The sequence below is a fragment of the Pundamilia nyererei genome, unplaced genomic scaffold, assembly GCF_000239375.1.
Source record: "Pundamilia nyererei isolate P.nyererei 1_Seehausen unplaced genomic scaffold, PunNye1.0 scaffold00025, whole genome shotgun sequence".
Classification (NCBI taxonomy): Eukaryota; Metazoa; Chordata; class Actinopteri; order Cichliformes; family Cichlidae; genus Pundamilia; species Pundamilia nyererei.
The window spans coordinates 3,460,348-3,469,158 of record NW_005187426.1 but is presented as its reverse complement, the minus strand read 5'-3'; positions in this window follow the sequence as shown (position 1 = coordinate 3,469,158).

Here is an 8,811-nt window from a genome sequence, read left to right as displayed (position 1 = left end):
AAAGAGTCAAAACCCATTGAACATGTAAATTAAACACTAAATGGGGAGCATAACTGATAAGAAAAAAATATCCACTTTAGATGGGATCTTAATATTTCAACTAGATCACGAGATAGATGGATGCGTCCTGCAGGTTGAAGCATATAGCACTATTATTTGTATGCAATGGGCAATATGTAGATTTAGATTTGTGTCTCACGGCAAACAATCCTCAAGCAGCGCAGTATTTCATTTCATGCTGAGCATTCTGTTGTAGTGGAGCATAAATATTCATAAGGATTCCTCCAAACCCATGATATAAACATAAGAAAATAGCCAGTGACAGGCATTAGAGAGCGGTCACACTGGATCAAATAGAATAACCTGTCTTTGATGCTGAGAAGGTATCAGCATTATTACTGTGATTAGAGGACATATGAGGGTGAATACGACTTGGTAACAGATTTCTCCCTCTTCCTTCAAAGAAAGTTGAGCTGTAATCACAGTAGAGTTTAAAATACACTGGGAATGATTAGACTCTGTTGTAACCATACCAAACCAGACCAATGCAATGCATGTGAACACGATTAAAAAATCCCCAAATATTATTTGATACATTCAAGTGGAAAGAATTATGGCCCCAAACTAAAGCTAATGGCAACAAATAATCAAACCTCAGATGCAACAGCTATCACTGAGATTAGTCAATAGCCACAGAGCATTTCTATTAGACTGGGCTGCTTTGTGGTTAGCTGCTTTGCTAACAGCACCATGTCAAAATGTTCATGCTGACAATACTGACTGTTAGCATGCTGATGCTGATTAGGTATGGCTATTTTTAAATTTCTAATTAGCAGTTCAGTCTAGAAACAGTATTCTTTTTATTCAGTCAAATAAAATAAAGGTAATAGATGATCATAGTATTGGATGAAAAGTGAAGAGATTACCAAAACTGAACACATTTATTCTGAGGGAGACAAGAATGTTGGTGCCAAGTTTTATGGAAGTCCATCAACTGATTTGCCAGATGTTTTATTAAAATTTACAAATCTGAATCTCGTGCCGCTAGTAGGGAAAGATTAAATGATCACTAAAGTCATCAGGATTAATCATAGAAGCTATCAGTGTCTGCACAAAATGTTATGCCAATTCAACTAGCAGATTATAACATAATTCACAGGATGAGTAAAAGGATGGTCAAGAAGAGCATGTAGGGATTAAATATGTCTCATCCTCATCCTTTAGACAACATGAATGTTCTTCTTTTGGCTACTACCTTTAGGAATTACCACAGAAGATCGCGTGCCTCCGTTTTACCGTATCCTTTGCATTTACAGCCGTCATACCAACAATCTGAATGTCCTTTCTCACCACTTCTCTCAAGGGACATGTCAATGCCAAGCCCCTGTGCTGAGAATTCCATCCTTATAAGATGATTCTGGAGCTCACAACCTTCGATCTACTGCAAATATTCAGAACCAACCCAATAAGTATCCTCCCCTTTATAAAGTACCTGAATAAACTAAAGAAACAAGAGTAGGTGTGGTGTGGAGCTTGGAATTAAACATTCATTTATTTAATTATTGGCATTAAATAGGTGTAATTTACCATTAACTGCACCACATTGGTGGTGTCTTTAGAAAATAAATAAATACATTAAAAACTCTGTCACTTAACATAAGCTATTGCATAGTTATTGCAAAGTTGCCAGGTAACAGCAATCATACACAATGATAAGACTGGTCAGTTCACATCATAGTGTCCAACTACAAGACAGTAAAATATCAGCATATCTGCATTTCCTACTATGTCTGCATATGCCCACAGCTCTCTACTGCCTGTTATCGGAGTTAATATAACAAAGGCGTGGCTGCAGCACAGTCTGTAAACAGTTTTCCAATACAGGTTTACATTACTAATATCAACACTTTTTGTACTGTTAAAAGAAACCCATTTAGGCACCATTATACAAGAGACAGGAACTAAATGTTCATTGTGTGAATTCTGTAACTTAAAAAGGTCACGGCTGTGGGCGGGCACACAAAGGAGATACATTAACTACAACCAAGGGCGTGATTGACTTATACTGAATACATTTTAATACTGATTATAATAGCATTGTATTGACATTGATATTACAGCACTAGCATCTGTATTGTACTGTACTGTATGGTACTTTGGGGTTAGAATCACCAAACAAATGTATAATGTCCTGAATTAGGTCATGATACAGGAAAAGGTCAGGGATAGCTACAATTACTATGTGAAGGACTGATTTTGATTAAACAATATGATTTAGTGAAAAATGCTTGGACTTGCAATATGGCGAGCAAAATCCAGATCACAAATTATGATGTATTAAAATCCCTGCATGTATTAATATTCTTGTAATTGTTCTTATGCCCCCCTAGCTTCATTGTATCTTGACACTCATATTGTGGTGAGATAGGCTGTAATCTTTGTGTCTGGTGACAGTTTCCTTCTTCACTGTATTATAAGGAGACAATTACCCCGTGGACACTGTAATTTACATGTAAAGCTTCCCAAAGAAATCTATGTTAAGACTATAAGACAGAAAAAAAAGGTTAGCCCTGACGTGTTACAGAATAACAGATTGCATTCTGCAAATAAGAGCTCAGAACTATTCATCATCATGCTTTGGACATTCATTACAAAAAACTCATTACATTAGACCATTTAGAATATGTGCAGCGCCATGGGACACATTTATAAAAAAATTTCATGAGGAAACCTTTCTGGAGTAACAGATGTTCTGTCAAAACACCCAGTAATTAACATTTTTGTGGAGTAATCGTTGCATTGAAGTAAATATTTTAAAAGACATCAACAATGCATGGAGGTTTACATGCACATGTTTTCAATTAAGCTATGAAGTTTGGGTTCTAATTACTTTGCTATATAAGGCAAATAAAAACCAAACAAAGCAGTCGTTAAATGGATAATATCTGCAATCCACGCTGGTATAATGACAAAAAGATTCAGTTTGATGAATCACAATATATTTATATAATTATAGTTTCCCACTTCCTTACAAGGCATTTTGCTTAATTTTAATATATGTTATATACCTCTGAGACGTCACCTTCACCCACAGTTCAACAGAGGTGCAAAACTTTTTAAAGTGCATTATTAAAATTCACCAGCAACACATTTTACACAAGAATTTCCTTTTTTCTTATTAGTCTTTACTGTATGCATTTTTCAGTCTCCTTTTTTTCTTTACCAAGCGAATGGGTTCTAATGAAATCTGCTGACTGTGAGGTAGATGCAAATTCAGGAAGCTCATCTAGGTATGTGCTGTATCAGCTCAGCATGAGGACCCATTTAGGCCTCTGTGCATCTAAGCAAGTGAGTAAACTGAGTGAAGCAAAGACTTTATACTGTAGAAATGTGGCACTTAAATATAGTTAAACAGATAGGGAAGTGAATTTAGCTAAATGATTATATTATAATTCAGTAAATGGCTTTGTGTAAATGTGGTCACTGTGTAGTTTTGGATTTATTCTAATTAAGTAATACTTTGCAAGACATGTAATGCAGTAATGCTTAAGAGCTTTACTCATTAACTGAATGAGTGTCCCAGGATGTCTTGTATTTATGTTTCTCTGTTTCTTTTTACGCAGTGTAGATATGGATAAATCTAACACAAATTAAATATGAAACTCAAAAAACCTGGGGAAATCTAAAATTATTAAAAGAAAACCAAAGTGTATAATGTAATTACTTCCCGGGTTTAAGGGAACGTCAATCAAGGGCATATCTTGGAATCGCTTAATGGGATATTGAAATATCCTCTTTCAGCATGTGGCAAGGAAGGCAAGTGCTAATTAGTATGAATGACGAGAGCTAAGATGACTAATGTTGCTGAGTACAGGTTTTAATTGAGAATAATGTAATTAAGTGTCCTGTAGATTTGTCAGTATGTAGTCCTTGTTCCTTATTGGTCCACACAGGCCTAAGAAGTGCAATAAAATAGCCAGCAGTAGGTCCAGCAACAAAAAGTGTTTTTTCTTCTTCTGCAGAACTAATTCATTATTAGTTTATTTGGGATGTGGTGCACATCATTTCATTTTGTGTGCAACTGATTAAATTATGTATTTTATGTATGCATGTTTTGGTACAACACAATAAGAATATTAAGTAGAAGGGGAGGAACAAAAAAAAAAAAAATCAATAAGCACATCTACCAGTAATGTTGTGTGCTTTAATGGACGATCATTTCTGATAAGGGTAATAGCCTATACTGGCCCCAACAGCTCAACATGAAAAGCAAAGCTCGTGGTTAAAGGGCGCACATGGGGTTTTGGGTGGGATATTATGCAGTGGTGTGCGGTGAGTTTTACAGCAAGGCAAGCAGAGATAAATAAAATCTAAACAAAACACCACCCTCAAACACAGAATACAAATCTTCCTCCGTTGTTTAACGAGACAGATTGGCCAGATTAAAACATACCGTTTCAAGATTTTGTCACGCTTGACTTTTACTTTTTTTTCTGGATGCTGACATCCTCCTGCAACATGCTGCACTCTGCAAGGATATTTTTATTTCTACACTCTTTTCTCACTGAAAAATTGTAAAATATTATTACTTCTACAGTTATCAAAAACACTTACCATTAGCTGACAATGCCAAGCACATTTTTAATAACATTTCCTTTAGTAAATTTAGCAATAAAGCTGTTTTCACAGAATGGACTAATTGTGACTGATCTCAGAACAGCCAAGTTAAAGCCAGTGGCAGCTTGTCTTGCACACTACCAACCTTTGTCAATGGGGCATGGACACACTTATGAAGACAACAGAGACTAAAGATTCCCATGACTCTGAGTTAAACAGAGTTAACACTGCATCCACAGACAACAGCCAACTGTGGCCACGAGATGCTATTTGAAGGATGGACACAAATAAATGAGCTTCATGACAGAAGTGCGAAAAAACAAAATGGGAAAGCCAAGTTTGTTGAAAACACTTATTTAGTAGATTAGAGATGAAAATAGATTAAACATGGAAAAATTGTGTTTGTGTTTCTCTACTGATCATTTTAAAGCTATACCTACCAGGGTGTTACTAATGTAAACTAAAGGCTAGTCCCTTTAGGGGTTACCACAGCAGATCATCTGTCTGCATTCCACCATATCCCTATAGCATCTGTCACATCAACTCTCTGCATGTCATCCTTCAATTCATACATAAATCTTCTTGCTGATTTCCCCCTTTTCCTCCTTCCTGGTCGCTTCATTAAACAGTATTAAGAAAATAACAGATCCATATAGTTATCACATATTAGTTGGTTGTGGGTAGCCAGTCGCATAGCTCTAATCTAAAACAATAAGCTGAAATAAGCCAAAACGCTCTATTAAAAGTTGTAGATCATCCAAATCCTTTCATAAATTAATGTAACTTGTTGTATTAATCAAGCTTTAAATACTTCACTCATACAATATCCAGCGACATATACAGTATACTCGCGAGATAAATTGACCTATAGAATGCACCTGAACTAGATAAAATAGTCTGAACTACTTGGTATACTAAAGTCAGATCTTATATCTCTTTATAAAAAGCAGACCTCTTTTCCACGTTCATGGTGTAATGATTATGATTAAGGAAATAGTCTGTCCAGAAGGCAATAGAAGGATAAAGGTGACGCATAATGACTTAAGACCTAAAAGCTATTCTCTGACCTAATAAACAGATTATCACTGCTGTAACATCATTGATTAGGTTTTATTGCCGTCTCCTCTTTTGGCCTCACAGCCTGTTAAGGTTTTTAATAAAATGTGAATGGTAACTGAAGAGCATAATTATTATCATATTTTATATGGGACGTGCCATTCAGAACAGTAATGAAACTTGCGATTTGCTGTGAGGTGTGTAGTGTGTTATCCCCTCATGTTTTCAGTGTGTGGCTCGGGGTCACTGTATATCTCTGAGAGGGTGTCAGACTTAAATTTGCCAGTGATGAGTGTGTGAGTGTGTGTTTTTTTAAGTCTTAGTGGAGTGACTGCTCAGTGACACTTCACAGAAATGGCTGTGTAGTTGTTCAGCCATTTCACTCCTCTAATGACGTGTATCATGTTTGCCCGAGATGAAAACACTCTGAATTTTACCAAAGGTTTTTTGTGCCCTATCTCTGTCATACTAAAAAAAAAAAAAGTAATTAACCTCAGTTGACTGATTATCAATATTAGGAAGAATTTAAAGATTCAGATTTCTAATGTACAGACCTACCATTTAAAGGGACCAGCTGAAAGCAACTACACCAATGTGCTTGGCTCCAGCAGCCCTGTTCTTCATTCACTGCACATACTTCAAATAAAATTTTAACTCCTTTCATTAGTTAAATTGTATTTGATAATTGCACTGCTCCCACCTGTTTCTCTCCCACTAATAATTTAAGTTTAACCAACAAATTAATTAATGTTTCTCAACAGTTCCAACTATAGCACAACTGACTGTCCATAACATAATGCTTATTTCTTCAACTACTTGCAGTGACATTTAACTGACATTTCAAGTGCTTTCTGCTGTGTTAATCGCATACTGATAGATTCTCCTTTTTTTTTCACATTTTCAGAATTTCAGTCCTAAGAGTTTGAATCTTCAGGTCCTTTCAGCAGGTCCATTCAATTTCACTCAACACTTTCACTTACTGTAAAATAATACCTCAACTTCAGTAAACGCTTTCACTTACACTGATATTTCAACTTCTTTCAGGGCTCGCTGGTAGTTTGGTTTTCTTTTGCAATTTGCAATTTGAATTGATTTCGCCTTATTTTATCGTTTTGGTAAGTCTCCGCCCGACAATTAAACACAAATTTCAGCATTATGGTGTATATTTACACTGTGAATTAAGGTGATAGTAACCATAATAGCTCTGAGGATGACAGGTACCCGAGCCAGATGAAAGTGAGATATTGTGACACTTACACAAAAACAGACTTCAGTGGGGCTCCAATGACTAACATCAGACAGCAGTTATTTGTGAAGGTGTCACTCACTGACAGAATTCAGCACTTAATATGAAGGGGGGGTTGCAATAAATAAAGATTATTAGGTTAATTAATTATTTTGCATTTATTACTCTTTTGTATCTCCATATAATTACTCTGCACCGCTTTAATTGAATCTGAGCAGGAGCCAGCAGAAGATAATTTGTTTTCACGTTACCAAATGGTTCCAGTGTTGCCAGGCTGAGAGGAAATCGCATATAGTAGAAAAGCATAATTCATCTGGCTGAGACACTGATACTCAACCATCAGAAAGGAAATTAATTCCACTGCCTGGCTGCACAGCCAAACAACATTAAAAACAGGAATAAATAACAACAGCAACCAGGCTGAATTGGGAGCTTGCTTATCTGATATGTGGTGTGTGGGAGACTGCGTGGGTTTTTCTTATGTGCCTGTATGTGCATGAGTGAATGAGATTTGATTGGTGGGCGTATCAGTGTGTGTTGTATGTGAAGGCATTGCTTCGTTATGCATGCAAGAGCCACTATCAAACGAGAACATGACGAAAAAATGGTGTGCATATGCATCAATGTGTCCATAATTACAAAGTAGATTTCCTGGCGACTATCATGGATTGTTGACCATCTCTAAGCAAGCATTGGAGAGCGTTCAAATGAGGATTATCTCCTCCAATGCAGCACAGCAGAGTTTAGCACTGTATGTCATTGATTAAGCTTGCATATAGTACATGCCAACACGCATCCCACTTGCATAGGGTTTTTCTCTGTTTCATAACAGCTCCTCAAATGCATCCTATCTAGGAAAGACAAATTATATATAATTATATAATGTTATCGGAATATGTAAAGAAATGCAGTATAATATAGATGACAGAAAGTGGAAAAAAGCTATTTTTGTGTTACAGTGATGTACTGTATAGGACATTGGTGCGTTCACTATTTTCTTAACTAGCGTGTGACGTGCAGGAATAATTATTAATAATGTGCCGTAGCAAGCTTCAGAGTTTAACATGTTTCATGTAATATTCTATTTTACATCAACGAACAACTGAACATAACTGAAAAAGCACCGAAAGAAAATGTATAAAACAAAAAGTTGTGTTATTGTAATCTACACTTTTAACGAGACAGTGATTAAGTAGACTGTGTTCATTTAGAGAATCCAAGAAAAAGCAGAGATTTAATGGGAAATAAAGCTAACCTGACACTTGCAGACAAATATGACATAACGACAAAATCTGGCTTATGTATTCACATGGAGGATTAATTCTCTGCTTGATTCTGATGTCTTCTTTTGTCAGTACAGAGATGACTGTGACAGCTGAATAACTTTTTATGTCCTTACTGCACAACTAGAGTTCTAGTGAGCAGTAAGTCCCTAAAGTTTCACTTTAACCCTCTCTTTAGTTGTAAATTCAGATTCTTATAACATTTTTGTTTTACTAATGTATAAAGCATGGTCTTCTTCTCCAAAGAATTTTTCATAGGTGTAAACTATGGATTCCTTACATACACATACTCCCTCCCACTGCTATGGGGTACTGCTCAAAAATGTCTTTGATTTTCTAGCTGGAAATAACACCATCTGCACCATCCTAAAAGTAACACTTGCACAGTCTTGTCTTCTTACTTAGAAACTGAGAAGTGTGTGCTGGTAGCACAGACTGCAAGGACAGAGTAAGTGTTTCGAGTAGAGCAACGCAACAAAGCGGTGAAGTGGACAAGATAGTGTAAAGTGGCCAGGGATACATACAGTATGTGTCTGGTTGAATCATCACTGCAATAATCAACTTCAATAAAAATGTTGTTTTATTTGATTAAAACAAAAACAAAAGAGT